The 17,476-nt window shown below is 50.8% G+C and overlaps 15 non-coding genes across 15 annotated transcripts; all 15 read left to right on the forward strand.

The window, feature by feature from the left end:
* The first annotated feature begins 338 nt into the window (after positions 1–338).
* LOC126318998 (5S ribosomal RNA) lies at positions 339–457 on the forward strand. The gene has a single exon (XR_007557690.1). It is a non-coding gene; the product is annotated as a 5S ribosomal RNA (ribosomal RNA).
* A 1,086-nt stretch (positions 458–1,543) lies between these two features.
* On the forward strand, positions 1,544–1,662 carry LOC126318769 (5S ribosomal RNA). The gene has a single exon (XR_007557484.1). It is a non-coding gene; the product is annotated as a 5S ribosomal RNA (ribosomal RNA).
* Positions 1,663–2,748: 1,086 nt separating this feature from the next.
* On the forward strand, positions 2,749–2,867 carry LOC126318781 (5S ribosomal RNA). Its single transcript, XR_007557495.1, has one exon. It is a non-coding gene; the product is annotated as a 5S ribosomal RNA (ribosomal RNA).
* Positions 2,868–3,953: 1,086 nt separating this feature from the next.
* LOC126318793 (5S ribosomal RNA) lies at positions 3,954–4,072 on the forward strand. The gene has a single exon (XR_007557506.1). It is a non-coding gene; the product is annotated as a 5S ribosomal RNA (ribosomal RNA).
* A 1,086-nt stretch (positions 4,073–5,158) lies between these two features.
* LOC126318805 (5S ribosomal RNA) lies at positions 5,159–5,277 on the forward strand. Its single transcript, XR_007557517.1, has one exon. It is a non-coding gene; the product is annotated as a 5S ribosomal RNA (ribosomal RNA).
* A 1,086-nt stretch (positions 5,278–6,363) lies between these two features.
* Positions 6,364–6,482, forward strand: LOC126318817 (5S ribosomal RNA). Its single transcript, XR_007557528.1, has one exon. It is a non-coding gene; the product is annotated as a 5S ribosomal RNA (ribosomal RNA).
* Positions 6,483–7,568: 1,086 nt separating this feature from the next.
* On the forward strand, positions 7,569–7,687 carry LOC126318829 (5S ribosomal RNA). The gene has a single exon (XR_007557539.1). It is a non-coding gene; the product is annotated as a 5S ribosomal RNA (ribosomal RNA).
* A 1,086-nt stretch (positions 7,688–8,773) lies between these two features.
* LOC126318841 (5S ribosomal RNA) lies at positions 8,774–8,892 on the forward strand. Its single transcript, XR_007557550.1, has one exon. It is a non-coding gene; the product is annotated as a 5S ribosomal RNA (ribosomal RNA).
* A 1,086-nt stretch (positions 8,893–9,978) lies between these two features.
* LOC126318853 (5S ribosomal RNA) lies at positions 9,979–10,097 on the forward strand. Its single transcript, XR_007557561.1, has one exon. It is a non-coding gene; the product is annotated as a 5S ribosomal RNA (ribosomal RNA).
* A 1,085-nt stretch (positions 10,098–11,182) lies between these two features.
* LOC126318866 (5S ribosomal RNA) lies at positions 11,183–11,301 on the forward strand. The gene has a single exon (XR_007557572.1). It is a non-coding gene; the product is annotated as a 5S ribosomal RNA (ribosomal RNA).
* Positions 11,302–12,387: 1,086 nt separating this feature from the next.
* On the forward strand, positions 12,388–12,506 carry LOC126318878 (5S ribosomal RNA). Its single transcript, XR_007557583.1, has one exon. It is a non-coding gene; the product is annotated as a 5S ribosomal RNA (ribosomal RNA).
* A 1,086-nt stretch (positions 12,507–13,592) lies between these two features.
* On the forward strand, positions 13,593–13,711 carry LOC126318891 (5S ribosomal RNA). The gene has a single exon (XR_007557595.1). It is a non-coding gene; the product is annotated as a 5S ribosomal RNA (ribosomal RNA).
* Positions 13,712–14,797: 1,086 nt separating this feature from the next.
* Positions 14,798–14,916, forward strand: LOC126318903 (5S ribosomal RNA). The gene has a single exon (XR_007557606.1). It is a non-coding gene; the product is annotated as a 5S ribosomal RNA (ribosomal RNA).
* A 1,086-nt stretch (positions 14,917–16,002) lies between these two features.
* Positions 16,003–16,121, forward strand: LOC126318915 (5S ribosomal RNA). The gene has a single exon (XR_007557617.1). It is a non-coding gene; the product is annotated as a 5S ribosomal RNA (ribosomal RNA).
* A 1,086-nt stretch (positions 16,122–17,207) lies between these two features.
* On the forward strand, positions 17,208–17,326 carry LOC126318927 (5S ribosomal RNA). Its single transcript, XR_007557628.1, has one exon. It is a non-coding gene; the product is annotated as a 5S ribosomal RNA (ribosomal RNA).
* The last annotated feature ends 150 nt before the right edge of the window (positions 17,327–17,476 follow it).

Consider the following 17,476-nt stretch of genomic DNA (forward strand, 5'->3'; position numbering starts at 1 on the left):
ACACACGCGAGACAGATCAAAGTCGGGACAAGTCGGGACGGAAGGGGACAGCCGAGAATGCACCATGCGAATTACGCAAATATCTGGAAGCGCGACGCGTGTCAGGCAGGTGAGAACGCTTCCCTCGGTCCAGCAGGACACTGACACACCCCGCGCAGTCCACCCGCCGCCCGGCCGCGCGCAAGACCTGCGCTGGTTGACAATAACAAGGTGCGTCTCCCGCGAGTGTCGAGGAGGAAGGACGTGCTTTGCGTCAAATGTGCCACCGAAAATGGCGATTGCGTGTGTTGGAAGGAGAGGCGAAGCATTCTTCTGCCGTGCGGCTACAGTATAAGGACGCCAACGGCCATACCATGTTGAATACACCGGTTCTCGTCCGATCACCGAAGTTAAGCAACATCGGGCCCGGTTAGTACTTGGATGGGTGACCGCCTGGGAACACCGGGTGCTGTTGGCTCTCTCTCTTCTTTTAAATTTCATGTCACTACACCTGGCAGCCCTCTTTTCATACTAACTCTCAGGTGCGACAAAGATGCTCCCACAAGCATTTTAAACTACTGTATTAAACGTAAGATGCGAAATTACAGTAATGAACTCAGTTTGAGCAAGAATGCGCGAAGGAAGGGTGGTAGGAACTCCTTGAAAGTAACGAAACACTGCGAATCGACAGATGTGCACTTGAAATGCGTCAGAGCCTACTGTTTTGTAGGAGCGCTAAATTCCAAAAAACTAAATAATTAAATAAAAAACTAAAAAAACAGAAAATCAACTGTTCTGGTACGATCACCGACGATAAGCAACATCGTTAGTATTCGGATCGGTGACCGCCTGGGTACTCTGGAAAAGAGGGCTGGCAGGGGTAGCCAAAAAATGAAGTCAGACAAAGTGTCTCTAGAAATAACAAGAGTATGACACGACAGGACTGTTCTGAAATACGCCAGGGCTTATAGTTTTGTAGCAGTGTACAAATGCAAATTTGTAAACAAAAATTTATCTTTCGCCGCTAGAAGAAATGGATGCTTTGTCGAACCGCCTGTGTCTTGTGTCCGTGTTTTCGCACCTTTCCACGGCATTGCACGGAACAGCACTGCTCTAGTAGCTCCGAACGGCCGCACACGGCGCCTCGCACACGCCGGTCAGTCCGGCGCCAGTCTCGCAGTTGTTTCTCGTGCTTGTGCTGTCATATGGACCACGACCCGAGCGGCAGCGAGCGGCAGTCGAGCAAAGTCGGGACAAGTCGGGACGGAAGGGGACAGCCGAGAATGCACCATGCGAATTACGCAAATATCTGGAAGCGCGACGCGTGTCAGGCAGGTGAGAACGCTTCCCTCGGTCCAGCAGGACACTGACACACCCCGCGCAGTCCACCCGCCGCCCGGCCGCGCGCAAGACCTGCGCTGGTTGACAATAACAAGGTGCGTCTCCCGCGAGTGTCGAGGAGGAAGGACGTGCTTTGCGTCAAATGTGCCACCGAAAATGGCGATTGCGTGTGTTGGAAGGAGAGGCGAAGCATTCTTCTGCCGTGCGGCTACAGTATAAGGACGCCAACGGCCATACCATGTTGAATACACCGGTTCTCGTCCGATCACCGAAGTTAAGCAACATCGGGCCCGGTTAGTACTTGGATGGGTGACCGCCTGGGAACACCGGGTGCTGTTGGCTCTCTCTCTTCTTTTAAATTTCATGTCACTACACCTGGCAGCCCTCTTTTCATACTAACTCTCAGGTGCGACAAAGATGCTCCCACAAGCATTTTAAACTACTGTATTAAACGTAAGATGCGAAATTACAGTAATGAACTCAGTTTGAGCAAGAATGCGCGAAGGAAGGGTGGTAGGAACTCCTTGAAAGTAACGAAACACTGCGAATCGACAGATGTGCACTTGAAATGCGTCAGAGCCTACTGTTTTGTAGGAGCGCTAAATTCCAAAAAACTAAATAATTAAATAAAAAACTAAAAAAACAGAAAATCAACTGTTCTGGTACGATCACCGACGATAAGCAACATCGTTAGTATTCGGATCGGTGACCGCCTGGGTACTCTGGAAAAGAGGGCTGGCAGGGGTAGCCAAAAAATGAAGTCAGACAAAGTGTCTCTAGAAATAACAAGAGTATGACACGACAGGACTGTTCTGAAATACGCCAGGGCTTATAGTTTTGTAGCAGTGTACAAATGCAAATTTGTAAACAAAAATTTATCTTTCGCCGCTAGAAGAAATGGATGCTTTGTCGAACCGCCTGTGTCTTGTGTCCGTGTTTTCGCACCTTTCCACGGCATTGCACGGAACAGCACTGCTCTAGTAGCTCCGAACGGCCGCACACGGCGCCTCGCACACGCCGGTCAGTCCGGCGCCAGTCTCGCAGTTGTTTCTCGTGCTTGTGCTGTCATATGGACCACGACCCGAGCGGCAGCGAGCGGCAGTCGAGCAAAGTCGGGACAAGTCGGGACGGAAGGGGACAGCCGAGAATGCACCATGCGAATTACGCAAATATCTGGAAGCGCGACGCGTGTCAGGCAGGTGAGAACGCTTCCCTCGGTCCAGCAGGACACTGACACACCCCGCGCAGTCCACCCGCCGCCCGGCCGCGCGCAAGACCTGCGCTGGTTGACAATAACAAGGTGCGTCTCCCGCGAGTGTCGAGGAGGAAGGACGTGCTTTGCGTCAAATGTGCCACCGAAAATGGCGATTGCGTGTGTTGGAAGGAGAGGCGAAGCATTCTTCTGCCGTGCGGCTACAGTATAAGGACGCCAACGGCCATACCATGTTGAATACACCGGTTCTCGTCCGATCACCGAAGTTAAGCAACATCGGGCCCGGTTAGTACTTGGATGGGTGACCGCCTGGGAACACCGGGTGCTGTTGGCTCTCTCTCTTCTTTTAAATTTCATGTCACTACACCTGGCAGCCCTCTTTTCATACTAACTCTCAGGTGCGACAAAGATGCTCCCACAAGCATTTTAAACTACTGTATTAAACGTAAGATGCGAAATTACAGTAATGAACTCAGTTTGAGCAAGAATGCGCGAAGGAAGGGTGGTAGGAACTCCTTGAAAGTAACGAAACACTGCGAATCGACAGATGTGCACTTGAAATGCGTCAGAGCCTACTGTTTTGTAGGAGCGCTAAATTCCAAAAAACTAAATAATTAAATAAAAAACTAAAAAAACAGAAAATCAACTGTTCTGGTACGATCACCGACGATAAGCAACATCGTTAGTATTCGGATCGGTGACCGCCTGGGTACTCTGGAAAAGAGGGCTGGCAGGGGTAGCCAAAAAATGAAGTCAGACAAAGTGTCTCTAGAAATAACAAGAGTATGACACGACAGGACTGTTCTGAAATACGCCAGGGCTTATAGTTTTGTAGCAGTGTACAAATGCAAATTTGTAAACAAAAATTTATCTTTCGCCGCTAGAAGAAATGGATGCTTTGTCGAACCGCCTGTGTCTTGTGTCCGTGTTTTCGCACCTTTCCACGGCATTGCACGGAACAGCACTGCTCTAGTAGCTCCGAACGGCCGCACACGGCGCCTCGCACACGCCGGTCAGTCCGGCGCCAGTCTCGCAGTTGTTTCTCGTGCTTGTGCTGTCATATGGACCACGACCCGAGCGGCAGCGAGCGGCAGTCGAGCAAAGTCGGGACAAGTCGGGACGGAAGGGGACAGCCGAGAATGCACCATGCGAATTACGCAAATATCTGGAAGCGCGACGCGTGTCAGGCAGGTGAGAACGCTTCCCTCGGTCCAGCAGGACACTGACACACCCCGCGCAGTCCACCCGCCGCCCGGCCGCGCGCAAGACCTGCGCTGGTTGACAATAACAAGGTGCGTCTCCCGCGAGTGTCGAGGAGGAAGGACGTGCTTTGCGTCAAATGTGCCACCGAAAATGGCGATTGCGTGTGTTGGAAGGAGAGGCGAAGCATTCTTCTGCCGTGCGGCTACAGTATAAGGACGCCAACGGCCATACCATGTTGAATACACCGGTTCTCGTCCGATCACCGAAGTTAAGCAACATCGGGCCCGGTTAGTACTTGGATGGGTGACCGCCTGGGAACACCGGGTGCTGTTGGCTCTCTCTCTTCTTTTAAATTTCATGTCACTACACCTGGCAGCCCTCTTTTCATACTAACTCTCAGGTGCGACAAAGATGCTCCCACAAGCATTTTAAACTACTGTATTAAACGTAAGATGCGAAATTACAGTAATGAACTCAGTTTGAGCAAGAATGCGCGAAGGAAGGGTGGTAGGAACTCCTTGAAAGTAACGAAACACTGCGAATCGACAGATGTGCACTTGAAATGCGTCAGAGCCTACTGTTTTGTAGGAGCGCTAAATTCCAAAAAACTAAATAATTAAATAAAAAACTAAAAAAACAGAAAATCAACTGTTCTGGTACGATCACCGACGATAAGCAACATCGTTAGTATTCGGATCGGTGACCGCCTGGGTACTCTGGAAAAGAGGGCTGGCAGGGGTAGCCAAAAAATGAAGTCAGACAAAGTGTCTCTAGAAATAACAAGAGTATGACACGACAGGACTGTTCTGAAATACGCCAGGGCTTATAGTTTTGTAGCAGTGTACAAATGCAAATTTGTAAACAAAAATTTATCTTTCGCCGCTAGAAGAAATGGATGCTTTGTCGAACCGCCTGTGTCTTGTGTCCGTGTTTTCGCACCTTTCCACGGCATTGCACGGAACAGCACTGCTCTAGTAGCTCCGAACGGCCGCACACGGCGCCTCGCACACGCCGGTCAGTCCGGCGCCAGTCTCGCAGTTGTTTCTCGTGCTTGTGCTGTCATATGGACCACGACCCGAGCGGCAGCGAGCGGCAGTCGAGCAAAGTCGGGACAAGTCGGGACGGAAGGGGACAGCCGAGAATGCACCATGCGAATTACGCAAATATCTGGAAGCGCGACGCGTGTCAGGCAGGTGAGAACGCTTCCCTCGGTCCAGCAGGACACTGACACACCCCGCGCAGTCCACCCGCCGCCCGGCCGCGCGCAAGACCTGCGCTGGTTGACAATAACAAGGTGCGTCTCCCGCGAGTGTCGAGGAGGAAGGACGTGCTTTGCGTCAAATGTGCCACCGAAAATGGCGATTGCGTGTGTTGGAAGGAGAGGCGAAGCATTCTTCTGCCGTGCGGCTACAGTATAAGGACGCCAACGGCCATACCATGTTGAATACACCGGTTCTCGTCCGATCACCGAAGTTAAGCAACATCGGGCCCGGTTAGTACTTGGATGGGTGACCGCCTGGGAACACCGGGTGCTGTTGGCTCTCTCTCTTCTTTTAAATTTCATGTCACTACACCTGGCAGCCCTCTTTTCATACTAACTCTCAGGTGCGACAAAGATGCTCCCACAAGCATTTTAAACTACTGTATTAAACGTAAGATGCGAAATTACAGTAATGAACTCAGTTTGAGCAAGAATGCGCGAAGGAAGGGTGGTAGGAACTCCTTGAAAGTAACGAAACACTGCGAATCGACAGATGTGCACTTGAAATGCGTCAGAGCCTACTGTTTTGTAGGAGCGCTAAATTCCAAAAAACTAAATAATTAAATAAAAAACTAAAAAAACAGAAAATCAACTGTTCTGGTACGATCACCGACGATAAGCAACATCGTTAGTATTCGGATCGGTGACCGCCTGGGTACTCTGGAAAAGAGGGCTGGCAGGGGTAGCCAAAAAATGAAGTCAGACAAAGTGTCTCTAGAAATAACAAGAGTATGACACGACAGGACTGTTCTGAAATACGCCAGGGCTTATAGTTTTGTAGCAGTGTACAAATGCAAATTTGTAAACAAAAATTTATCTTTCGCCGCTAGAAGAAATGGATGCTTTGTCGAACCGCCTGTGTCTTGTGTCCGTGTTTTCGCACCTTTCCACGGCATTGCACGGAACAGCACTGCTCTAGTAGCTCCGAACGGCCGCACACGGCGCCTCGCACACGCCGGTCAGTCCGGCGCCAGTCTCGCAGTTGTTTCTCGTGCTTGTGCTGTCATATGGACCACGACCCGAGCGGCAGCGAGCGGCAGTCGAGCAAAGTCGGGACAAGTCGGGACGGAAGGGGACAGCCGAGAATGCACCATGCGAATTACGCAAATATCTGGAAGCGCGACGCGTGTCAGGCAGGTGAGAACGCTTCCCTCGGTCCAGCAGGACACTGACACACCCCGCGCAGTCCACCCGCCGCCCGGCCGCGCGCAAGACCTGCGCTGGTTGACAATAACAAGGTGCGTCTCCCGCGAGTGTCGAGGAGGAAGGACGTGCTTTGCGTCAAATGTGCCACCGAAAATGGCGATTGCGTGTGTTGGAAGGAGAGGCGAAGCATTCTTCTGCCGTGCGGCTACAGTATAAGGACGCCAACGGCCATACCATGTTGAATACACCGGTTCTCGTCCGATCACCGAAGTTAAGCAACATCGGGCCCGGTTAGTACTTGGATGGGTGACCGCCTGGGAACACCGGGTGCTGTTGGCTCTCTCTCTTCTTTTAAATTTCATGTCACTACACCTGGCAGCCCTCTTTTCATACTAACTCTCAGGTGCGACAAAGATGCTCCCACAAGCATTTTAAACTACTGTATTAAACGTAAGATGCGAAATTACAGTAATGAACTCAGTTTGAGCAAGAATGCGCGAAGGAAGGGTGGTAGGAACTCCTTGAAAGTAACGAAACACTGCGAATCGACAGATGTGCACTTGAAATGCGTCAGAGCCTACTGTTTTGTAGGAGCGCTAAATTCCAAAAAACTAAATAATTAAATAAAAAACTAAAAAAACAGAAAATCAACTGTTCTGGTACGATCACCGACGATAAGCAACATCGTTAGTATTCGGATCGGTGACCGCCTGGGTACTCTGGAAAAGAGGGCTGGCAGGGGTAGCCAAAAAATGAAGTCAGACAAAGTGTCTCTAGAAATAACAAGAGTATGACACGACAGGACTGTTCTGAAATACGCCAGGGCTTATAGTTTTGTAGCAGTGTACAAATGCAAATTTGTAAACAAAAATTTATCTTTCGCCGCTAGAAGAAATGGATGCTTTGTCGAACCGCCTGTGTCTTGTGTCCGTGTTTTCGCACCTTTCCACGGCATTGCACGGAACAGCACTGCTCTAGTAGCTCCGAACGGCCGCACACGGCGCCTCGCACACGCCGGTCAGTCCGGCGCCAGTCTCGCAGTTGTTTCTCGTGCTTGTGCTGTCATATGGACCACGACCCGAGCGGCAGCGAGCGGCAGTCGAGCAAAGTCGGGACAAGTCGGGACGGAAGGGGACAGCCGAGAATGCACCATGCGAATTACGCAAATATCTGGAAGCGCGACGCGTGTCAGGCAGGTGAGAACGCTTCCCTCGGTCCAGCAGGACACTGACACACCCCGCGCAGTCCACCCGCCGCCCGGCCGCGCGCAAGACCTGCGCTGGTTGACAATAACAAGGTGCGTCTCCCGCGAGTGTCGAGGAGGAAGGACGTGCTTTGCGTCAAATGTGCCACCGAAAATGGCGATTGCGTGTGTTGGAAGGAGAGGCGAAGCATTCTTCTGCCGTGCAGCTACAGTATAAGGACGCCAACGGCCATACCATGTTGAATACACCGGTTCTCGTCCGATCACCGAAGTTAAGCAACATCGGGCCCGGTTAGTACTTGGATGGGTGACCGCCTGGGAACACCGGGTGCTGTTGGCTCTCTCTCTTCTTTTAAATTTCATGTCACTACACCTGGCAGCCCTCTTTTCATACTAACTCTCAGGTGCGACAAAGATGCTCCCACAAGCATTTTAAACTACTGTATTAAACGTAAGATGCGAAATTACAGTAATGAACTCAGTTTGAGCAAGAATGCGCGAAGGAAGGGTGGTAGGAACTCCTTGAAAGTAACGAAACACTGCGAATCGACAGATGTGCACTTGAAATGCGTCAGAGCCTACTGTTTTGTAGGAGCGCTAAATTCCAAAAAACTAAATAATTAAATAAAAAACTAAAAAAACAGAAAATCAACTGTTCTGGTACGATCACCGACGATAAGCAACATCGTTAGTATTCGGATCGGTGACCGCCTGGGTACTCTGGAAAAGAGGGCTGGCAGGGGTAGCCAAAAAATGAAGTCAGACAAAGTGTCTCTAGAAATAACAAGAGTATGACACGACAGGACTGTTCTGAAATACGCCAGGGCTTATAGTTTTGTAGCAGTGTACAAATGCAAATTTGTAAACAAAAATTTATCTTTCGCCGCTAGAAGAAATGGATGCTTTGTCGAACCGCCTGTGTCTTGTGTCCGTGTTTTCGCACCTTTCCACGGCATTGCACGGAACAGCACTGCTCTAGTAGCTCCGAACGGCCGCACACGGCGCCTCGCACACGCCGGTCAGTCCGGCGCCAGTCTCGCAGTTGTTTCTCGTGCTTGTGCTGTCATATGGACCACGACCCGAGCGGCAGCGAGCGGCAGTCGAGCAAAGTCGGGACAAGTCGGGACGGAAGGGGACAGCCGAGAATGCACCATGCGAATTACGCAAATATCTGGAAGCGCGACGCGTGTCAGGCAGGTGAGAACGCTTCCCTCGGTCCAGCAGGACACTGACACACCCCGCGCAGTCCACCCGCCGCCCGGCCGCGCGCAAGACCTGCGCTGGTTGACAATAACAAGGTGCGTCTCCCGCGAGTGTCGAGGAGGAAGGACGTGCTTTGCGTCAAATGTGCCACCGAAAATGGCGATTGCGTGTGTTGGAAGGAGAGGCGAAGCATTCTTCTGCCGTGCAGCTACAGTATAAGGACGCCAACGGCCATACCATGTTGAATACACCGGTTCTCGTCCGATCACCGAAGTTAAGCAACATCGGGCCCGGTTAGTACTTGGATGGGTGACCGCCTGGGAACACCGGGTGCTGTTGGCTCTCTCTCTTCTTTTAAATTTCATGTCACTACACCTGGCAGCCCTCTTTTCATACTAACTCTCAGGTGCGACAAAGATGCTCCCACAAGCATTTTAAACTACTGTATTAAACGTAAGATGCGAAATTACAGTAATGAACTCAGTTTGAGCAAGAATGCGCGAAGGAAGGGTGGTAGGAACTCCTTGAAAGTAACGAAACACTGCGAATCGACAGATGTGCACTTGAAATGCGTCAGAGCCTACTGTTTTGTAGGAGCGCTAAATTCCAAAAAACTAAATAATTAAATAAAAAACTAAAAAAACAGAAAATCAACTGTTCTGGTACGATCACCGACGATAAGCAACATCGTTAGTATTCGGATCGGTGACCGCCTGGGTACTCTGGAAAAGAGGGCTGGCAGGGGTAGCCAAAAAATGAAGTCAGACAAAGTGTCTCTAGAAATAACAAGAGTATGACACGACAGGACTGTTCTGAAATACGCCAGGGCTTATAGTTTTGTAGCAGTGTACAAATGCAAATTTGTAAACAAAAATTTATCTTTCGCCGCTAGAAGAAATGGATGCTTTGTCGAACCGCCTGTGTCTTGTGTCCGTGTTTTCGCACCTTTCCACGGCATTGCACGGAACAGCACTGCTCTAGTAGCTCCGAACGGCCGCACACGGCGCCTCGCACACGCCGGTCAGTCCGGCGCCAGTCTCGCAGTTGTTTCTCGTGCTTGTGCTGTCATATGGACCACGACCCGAGCGGCAGCGAGCGGCAGTCGAGCAAAGTCGGGACAAGTCGGGACGGAAGGGGACAGCCGAGAATGCACCATGCGAATTACGCAAATATCTGGAAGCGCGACGCGTGTCAGGCAGGTGAGAACGCTTCCCTCGGTCCAGCAGGACACTGACACACCCCGCGCAGTCCACCCGCCGCCCGGCCGCGCGCAAGACCTGCGCTGGTTGACAATAACAAGGTGCGTCTCCCGCGAGTGTCGAGGAGGAAGGACGTGCTTTGCGTCAAATGTGCCACCGAAAATGGCGATTGCGTGTGTTGGAAGGAGAGGCGAAGCATTCTTCTGCCATGCAGCTACAGTAAAAGGACGCCAACGGCCATACCATGTTGAATACACCGGTTCTCGTCCGATCACCGAAGTTAAGCAACATCGGGCCCGGTTAGTACTTGGATGGGTGACCGCCTGGGAACACCGGGTGCTGTTGGCTCTCTCTCTTCTTTTAAATTTCATGTCACTACACCTGGCAGCCCTCTTTTCATACTAACTCTCAGGTGCGACAAAGATGCTCCCACAAGCATTTTAAACTACTGTATTAAACGTAAGATGCGAAATTACAGTAATGAACTCAGTTTGAGCAAGAATGCGCGAAGGAAGGGTGGTAGGAACTCCTTGAAAGTAACGAAACACTGCGAATCGACAGATGTGCACTTGAAATGCGTCAGAGCCTACTGTTTTGTAGGAGCGCTAAATTCCAAAAAACTAAATAATTAAATAAAAAACTAAAAAAACAGAAAATCAACTGTTCTGGTACGATCACCGACGATAAGCAACATCGTTAGTATTCGGATCGGTGACCGCCTGGGTACTCTGGAAAAGAGGGCTGGCAGGGGTAGCCAAAAAATGAAGTCAGACAAAGTGTCTCTAGAAATAACAAGAGTATGACACGACAGGACTGTTCTGAAATACGCCAGGGCTTATAGTTTTGTAGCAGTGTACAATGCAAATTTGTAAACAAAAATTTATCTTTCGCCGCTAGAAGAAATGGATGCTTTGTCGAACCGCCTGTGTCTTGTGTCCGTGTTTTCGCACCTTTCCACGGCATTGCACGGAACAGCACTGCTCTAGTAGCTCCGAACGGCCGCACACGGCGCCTCGCACACGCCGGTCAGTCCGGCGCCAGTCTCGCAGTTGTTTCTCGTGCTTGTGCTGTCATATGGACCACGACCCGAGCGGCAGCGAGCGGCAGTCGAGCAAAGTCGGGACAAGTCGGGACGGAAGGGGACAGCCGAGAATGCACCATGCGAATTACGCAAATATCTGGAAGCGCGACGCGTGTCAGGCAGGTGAGAACGCTTCCCTCGGTCCAGCAGGACACTGACACACCCCGCGCAGTCCACCCGCCGCCCGGCCGCGCGCAAGACCTGCGCTGGTTGACAATAACAAGGTGCGTCTCCCGCGAGTGTCGAGGAGGAAGGACGTGCTTTGCGTCAAATGTGCCACCGAAAATGGCGATTGCGTGTGTTGGAAGGAGAGGCGAAGCATTCTTCTGCCGTGCAGCTACAGTAAAAGGACGCCAACGGCCATACCATGTTGAATACACCGGTTCTCGTCCGATCACCGAAGTTAAGCAACATCGGGCCCGGTTAGTACTTGGATGGGTGACCGCCTGGGAACACCGGGTGCTGTTGGCTCTCTCTCTTCTTTTAAATTTCATGTCACTACACCTGGCAGCCCTCTTTTCATACTAACTCTCAGGTGCGACAAAGATGCTCCCACAAGCATTTTAAACTACTGTATTAAACGTAAGATGCGAAATTACAGTAATGAACTCAGTTTGAGCAAGAATGCGCGAAGGAAGGGTGGTAGGAACTCCTTGAAAGTAACGAAACACTGCGAATCGACAGATGTGCACTTGAAATGCGTCAGAGCCTACTGTTTTGTAGGAGCGCTAAATTCCAAAAAACTAAATAATTAAATAAAAAACTAAAAAAACAGAAAATCAACTGTTCTGGTACGATCACCGACGATAAGCAACATCGTTAGTATTCGGATCGGTGACCGCCTGGGTACTCTGGAAAAGAGGGCTGGCAGGGGTAGCCAAAAAATGAAGTCAGACAAAGTGTCTCTAGAAATAACAAGAGTATGACACGACAGGACTGTTCTGAAATACGCCAGGGCTTATAGTTTTGTAGCAGTGTACAAATGCAAATTTGTAAACAAAAATTTATCTTTCGCCGCTAGAAGAAATGGATGCTTTGTCGAACCGCCTGTGTCTTGTGTCCGTGTTTTCGCACCTTTCCACGGCATTGCACGGAACAGCACTGCTCTAGTAGCTCCGAACGGCCGCACACGGCGCCTCGCACACGCCGGTCAGTCCGGCGCCAGTCTCGCAGTTGTTTCTCGTGCTTGTGCTGTCATATGGACCACGACCCGAGCGGCAGCGAGCGGCAGTCGAGCAAAGTCGGGACAAGTCGGGACGGAAGGGGACAGCCGAGAATGCACCATGCGAATTACGCAAATATCTGGAAGCGCGACGCGTGTCAGGCAGGTGAGAACGCTTCCCTCGGTCCAGCAGGACACTGACACACCCCGCGCAGTCCACCCGCCGCCCGGCCGCGCGCAAGACCTGCGCTGGTTGACAATAACAAGGTGCGTCTCCCGCGAGTGTCGAGGAGGAAGGACGTGCTTTGCGTCAAATGTGCCACCGAAAATGGCGATTGCGTGTGTTGGAAGGAGAGGCGAAGCATTCTTCTGCCGTGCAGCTACAGTATAAGGACGCCAACGGCCATACCATGTTGAATACACCGGTTCTCGTCCGATCACCGAAGTTAAGCAACATCGGGCCCGGTTAGTACTTGGATGGGTGACCGCCTGGGAACACCGGGTGCTGTTGGCTCTCTCTCTTCTTTTAAATTTCATGTCACTACACCTGGCAGCCCTCTTTTCATACTAACTCTCAGGTGCGACAAAGATGCTCCCACAAGCATTTTAAACTACTGTATTAAACGTAAGATGCGAAATTACAGTAATGAACTCAGTTTGAGCAAGAATGCGCGAAGGAAGGGTGGTAGGAACTCCTTGAAAGTAACGAAACACTGCGAATCGACAGATGTGCACTTGAAATGCGTCAGAGCCTACTGTTTTGTAGGAGCGCTAAATTCCAAAAAACTAAATAATTAAATAAAAAACTAAAAAAACAGAAAATCAACTGTTCTGGTACGATCACCGACGATAAGCAACATCGTTAGTATTCGGATCGGTGACCGCCTGGGTACTCTGGAAAAGAGGGCTGGCAGGGGTAGCCAAAAAATGAAGTCAGACAAAGTGTCTCTAGAAATAACAAGAGTATGACACGACAGGACTGTTCTGAAATACGCCAGGGCTTATAGTTTTGTAGCAGTGTACAAATGCAAATTTGTAAACAAAAATTTATCTTTCGCCGCTAGAAGAAATGGATGCTTTGTCGAACCGCCTGTGTCTTGTGTCCGTGTTTTCGCACCTTTCCACGGCATTGCACGGAACAGCACTGCTCTAGTAGCTCCGAACGGCCGCACACGGCGCCTCGCACACGCCGGTCAGTCCGGCGCCAGTCTCGCAGTTGTTTCTCGTGCTTGTGCTGTCATATGGACCACGACCCGAGCGGCAGCGAGCGGCAGTCGAGCAAAGTCGGGACAAGTCGGGACGGAAGGGGACAGCCGAGAATGCACCATGCGAATTACGCAAATATCTGGAAGCGCGACGCGTGTCAGGCAGGTGAGAACGCTTCCCTCGGTCCAGCAGGACACTGACACACCCCGCGCAGTCCACCCGCCGCCCGGCCGCGCGCAAGACCTGCGCTGGTTGACAATAACAAGGTGCGTCTCCCGCGAGTGTCGAGGAGGAAGGACGTGCTTTGCGTCAAATGTGCCACCGAAAATGGCGATTGCGTGTGTTGGAAGGAGAGGCGAAGCATTCTTCTGCCGTGCAGCTACAGTATAAGGACGCCAACGGCCATACCATGTTGAATACACCGGTTCTCGTCCGATCACCGAAGTTAAGCAACATCGGGCCCGGTTAGTACTTGGATGGGTGACCGCCTGGGAACACCGGGTGCTGTTGGCTCTCTCTCTTCTTTTAAATTTCATGTCACTACACCTGGCAGCCCTCTTTTCATACTAACTCTCAGGTGCGACAAAGATGCTCCCACAAGCATTTTAAACTACTGTATTAAACGTAAGATGCGAAATTACAGTAATGAACTCAGTTTGAGCAAGAATGCGCGAAGGAAGGGTGGTAGGAACTCCTTGAAAGTAACGAAACACTGCGAATCGACAGATGTGCACTTGAAATGCGTCAGAGCCTACTGTTTTGTAGGAGCGCTAAATTCCAAAAAACTAAATAATTAAATAAAAAACTAAAAAAACAGAAAATCAACTGTTCTGGTACGATCACCGACGATAAGCAACATCGTTAGTATTCGGATCGGTGACCGCCTGGGTACTCTGGAAAAGAGGGCTGGCAGGGGTAGCCAAAAAATGAAGTCAGACAAAGTGTCTCTAGAAATAACAAGAGTATGACACGACAGGACTGTTCTGAAATACGCCAGGGCTTATAGTTTTGTAGCAGTGTACAAATGCAAATTTGTAAACAAAAATTTATCTTTCGCCGCTAGAAGAAATGGATGCTTTGTCGAACCGCCTGTGTCTTGTGTCCGTGTTTTCGCACCTTTCCACGGCATTGCACGGAACAGCACTGCTCTAGTAGCTCCGAACGGCCGCACACGGCGCCTCGCACACGCCGGTCAGTCCGGCGCCAGTCTCGCAGTTGTTTCTCGTGCTTGTGCTGTCATATGGACCACGACCCGAGCGGCAGCGAGCGGCAGTCGAGCAAAGTCGGGACAAGTCGGGACGGAAGGGGACAGCCGAGAATGCACCATGCGAATTACGCAAATATCTGGAAGCGCGACGCGTGTCAGGCAGGTGAGAACGCTTCCCTCGGTCCAGCAGGACACTGACACACCCCGCGCAGTCCACCCGCCGCCCGGCCGCGCGCAAGACCTGCGCTGGTTGACAATAACAAGGTGCGTCTCCCGCGAGTGTCGAGGAGGAAGGACGTGCTTTGCGTCAAATGTGCCACCGAAAATGGCGATTGCGTGTGTTGGAAGGAGAGGCGAAGCATTCTTCTGCCGTGCAGCTACAGTATAAGGACGCCAACGGCCATACCATGTTGAATACACCGGTTCTCGTCCGATCACCGAAGTTAAGCAACATCGGGCCCGGTTAGTACTTGGATGGGTGACCGCCTGGGAACACCGGGTGCTGTTGGCTCTCTCTCTTCTTTTAAATTTCATGTCACTACACCTGGCAGCCCTCTTTTCATACTAACTCTCAGGTGCGACAAAGATGCTCCCACAAGCATTTTAAACTACTGTATTAAACGTAAGATGCGAAATTACAGTAATGAACTCAGTTTGAGCAAGAATGCGCGAAGGAAGGGTGGTAGGAACTCCTTGAAAGTAACGAAACACTGCGAATCGACAGATGTGCACTTGAAATGCGTCAGAGCCTACTGTTTTGTAGGAGCGCTAAATTCCAAAAAACTAAATAATTAAATAAAAAACTAAAAAAACAGAAAATCAACTGTTCTGGTACGATCACCGACGATAAGCAACATCGTTAGTATTCGGATCGGTGACCGCCTGGGTACTCTGGAAAAGAGGGCTGGCAGGGGTAGCCAAAAAATGAAGTCAGACAAAGTGTCTCTAGAAATAACAAGAGTATGACACGACAGGACTGTTCTGAAATACGCCAGGGCTTATAGTTTTGTAGCAGTGTACAAATGCAAATTTGTAAACAAAAATTTATCTTTCGCCGCTAGAAGAAATGGATGCTTTGTCGAACCGCCTGTGTCTTGTGTCCGTGTTTTCGCACCTTTCCACGGCATTGCACGGAACAGCACTGCTCTAGTAGCTCCGAACGGCCGCACACGGCGCCTCGCACACGCCGGTCAGTCCGGCGCCAGTCTCGCAGTTGTTTCTCGTGCTTGTGCTGTCATATGGACCACGACCCGAGCGGCAGCGAGCGGCAGTCGAGCAAAGTCGGGACAAGTCGGGACGGAAGGGGACAGCCGAGAATGCACCATGCGAATTACGCAAATATCTGGAAGCGCGACGCGTGTCAGGCAGGTGAGAACGCTTCCCTCGGTCCAGCAGGACACTGACACACCCCGCGCAGTCCACCCGCCGCCCGGCCGCGCGCAAGACCTGCGCTGGTTGACAATAACAAGGTGCGTCTCCCGCGAGTGTCGAGGAGGAAGGACGTGCTTTGCGTCAAATGTGCCACCGAAAATGGCGATTGCGTGTGTTGGAAGGAGAGGCGAAGCATTCTTCTGCCGTGCAGCTACAGTATAAGGACGCCAACGGCCATACCATGTTGAATACACCGGTTCTCGTCCGATCACCGAAGTTAAGCAACATCGGGCCCGGTTAGTACTTGGATGGGTGACCGCCTGGGAACACCGGGTGCTGTTGGCTCTCTCTCTTCTTTTAAATTTCATGTCACTACACCTGGCAGCCCTCTTTTCATACTAACTCTCAGGTGCGACAAAGATGCTCCCACAAGCATTTTAAACTACTGTATTAAACGTAAGATGCGAAATTACAGTAATGAACTCAGTTTGAGCAAGAATGCGCGAAGGAAGGGTGGTAGGAACTCCTTGAAAGTAACGAAACACTGCGAATCGACAGATGTGCACTTGAAATGCGTCAGAGCCTACTGTTTTGTAGGAGCGCTAAATTCCAAAAAACTAAATAATTAAATAAAAAACTAAAAAAACAGAAAATCAACTGTTCTGGTACGATCACCGACGATAAGCAACATCGTTAGTATTCGGATCGGTGACCGCCTGGGTACTCTGGAAAAGAGGGCTGGCAGGGGTAGCCAAAAAATGAAGTCAGACAAAGTGTCTCTAGAAATAACAAGAGTATGACACGACAGGACTGTTCTGAAATACGCCAGGGCTTATAGTTTTGTAGCAGTGTACAAATGCAAATTTGTAAACAAAAATTTATCTTTCGCCGCTAGAAGAAATGGATGCTTTGTCGAACCGCCTGTGTCTTGTGTCCGTGTTTTCGCACCTTTCCACGGCATTGCACGGAACAGCACTGCTCTAGTAGCTCCGAACGGCCGCACACGGCGCCTCGCACACGCCGGTCAGTCCGGCGCCAGTCTCGCAGTTGTTTCTCGTGCTTGTGCTGTCATATGGACCACGACCCGAGCGGCAGCGAGCGGCAGTCGAGCAAAGTCGGGACAAGTCGGGACGGAAGGGGACAGCCGAGAATGCACCATGCGAATTACGCAAATATCTGGAAGCGCGACGCGTGTCAGGCAGGTGAGAACGCTTCCCTCGGTCCAGCAGGACACTGACACACCCCGCGCAGTCCACCCGCCGCCCGGCCGCGCGCAAGACCTGCGCTGGTTGACAATAACAAGGTGCGTCTCCCGCGAGTGTCGAGGAGGAAGGACGTGCTTTGCGTCAAATGTGCCACCGAAAATGGCGATTGCGTGTGTTGGAAGGAGAGGCGAAGCATTCTTCTGCCGTGCAGCTACAGTAAAAGGACGCCAACGGCCATACCATGTTGAATACACCGGTTCTCGTCCGATCACCGAAGTTAAGCAACATCGGGCCCGGTTAGTACTTGGATGGGTGACCGCCTGGGAACACCGGGTGCTGTTGGCTCTCTCTCTTCTTTTAAATTTCATGTCACTACACCTGGCAGCCCTCTTTTCATACTAACTCTCAGGTGCGACAAAGATGCTCCCACAAGCATTTTAAACTACTGTATTAAACGTAAGATGCGAAATTACAGTAATGAACTCAGTTTGAGCA

The sequence above is a fragment of the Schistocerca gregaria genome, unplaced genomic scaffold, assembly GCF_023897955.1.
Source record: "Schistocerca gregaria isolate iqSchGreg1 unplaced genomic scaffold, iqSchGreg1.2 ptg000684l, whole genome shotgun sequence".
Taxonomy (NCBI): domain Eukaryota; kingdom Metazoa; phylum Arthropoda; class Insecta; order Orthoptera; family Acrididae; genus Schistocerca; species Schistocerca gregaria.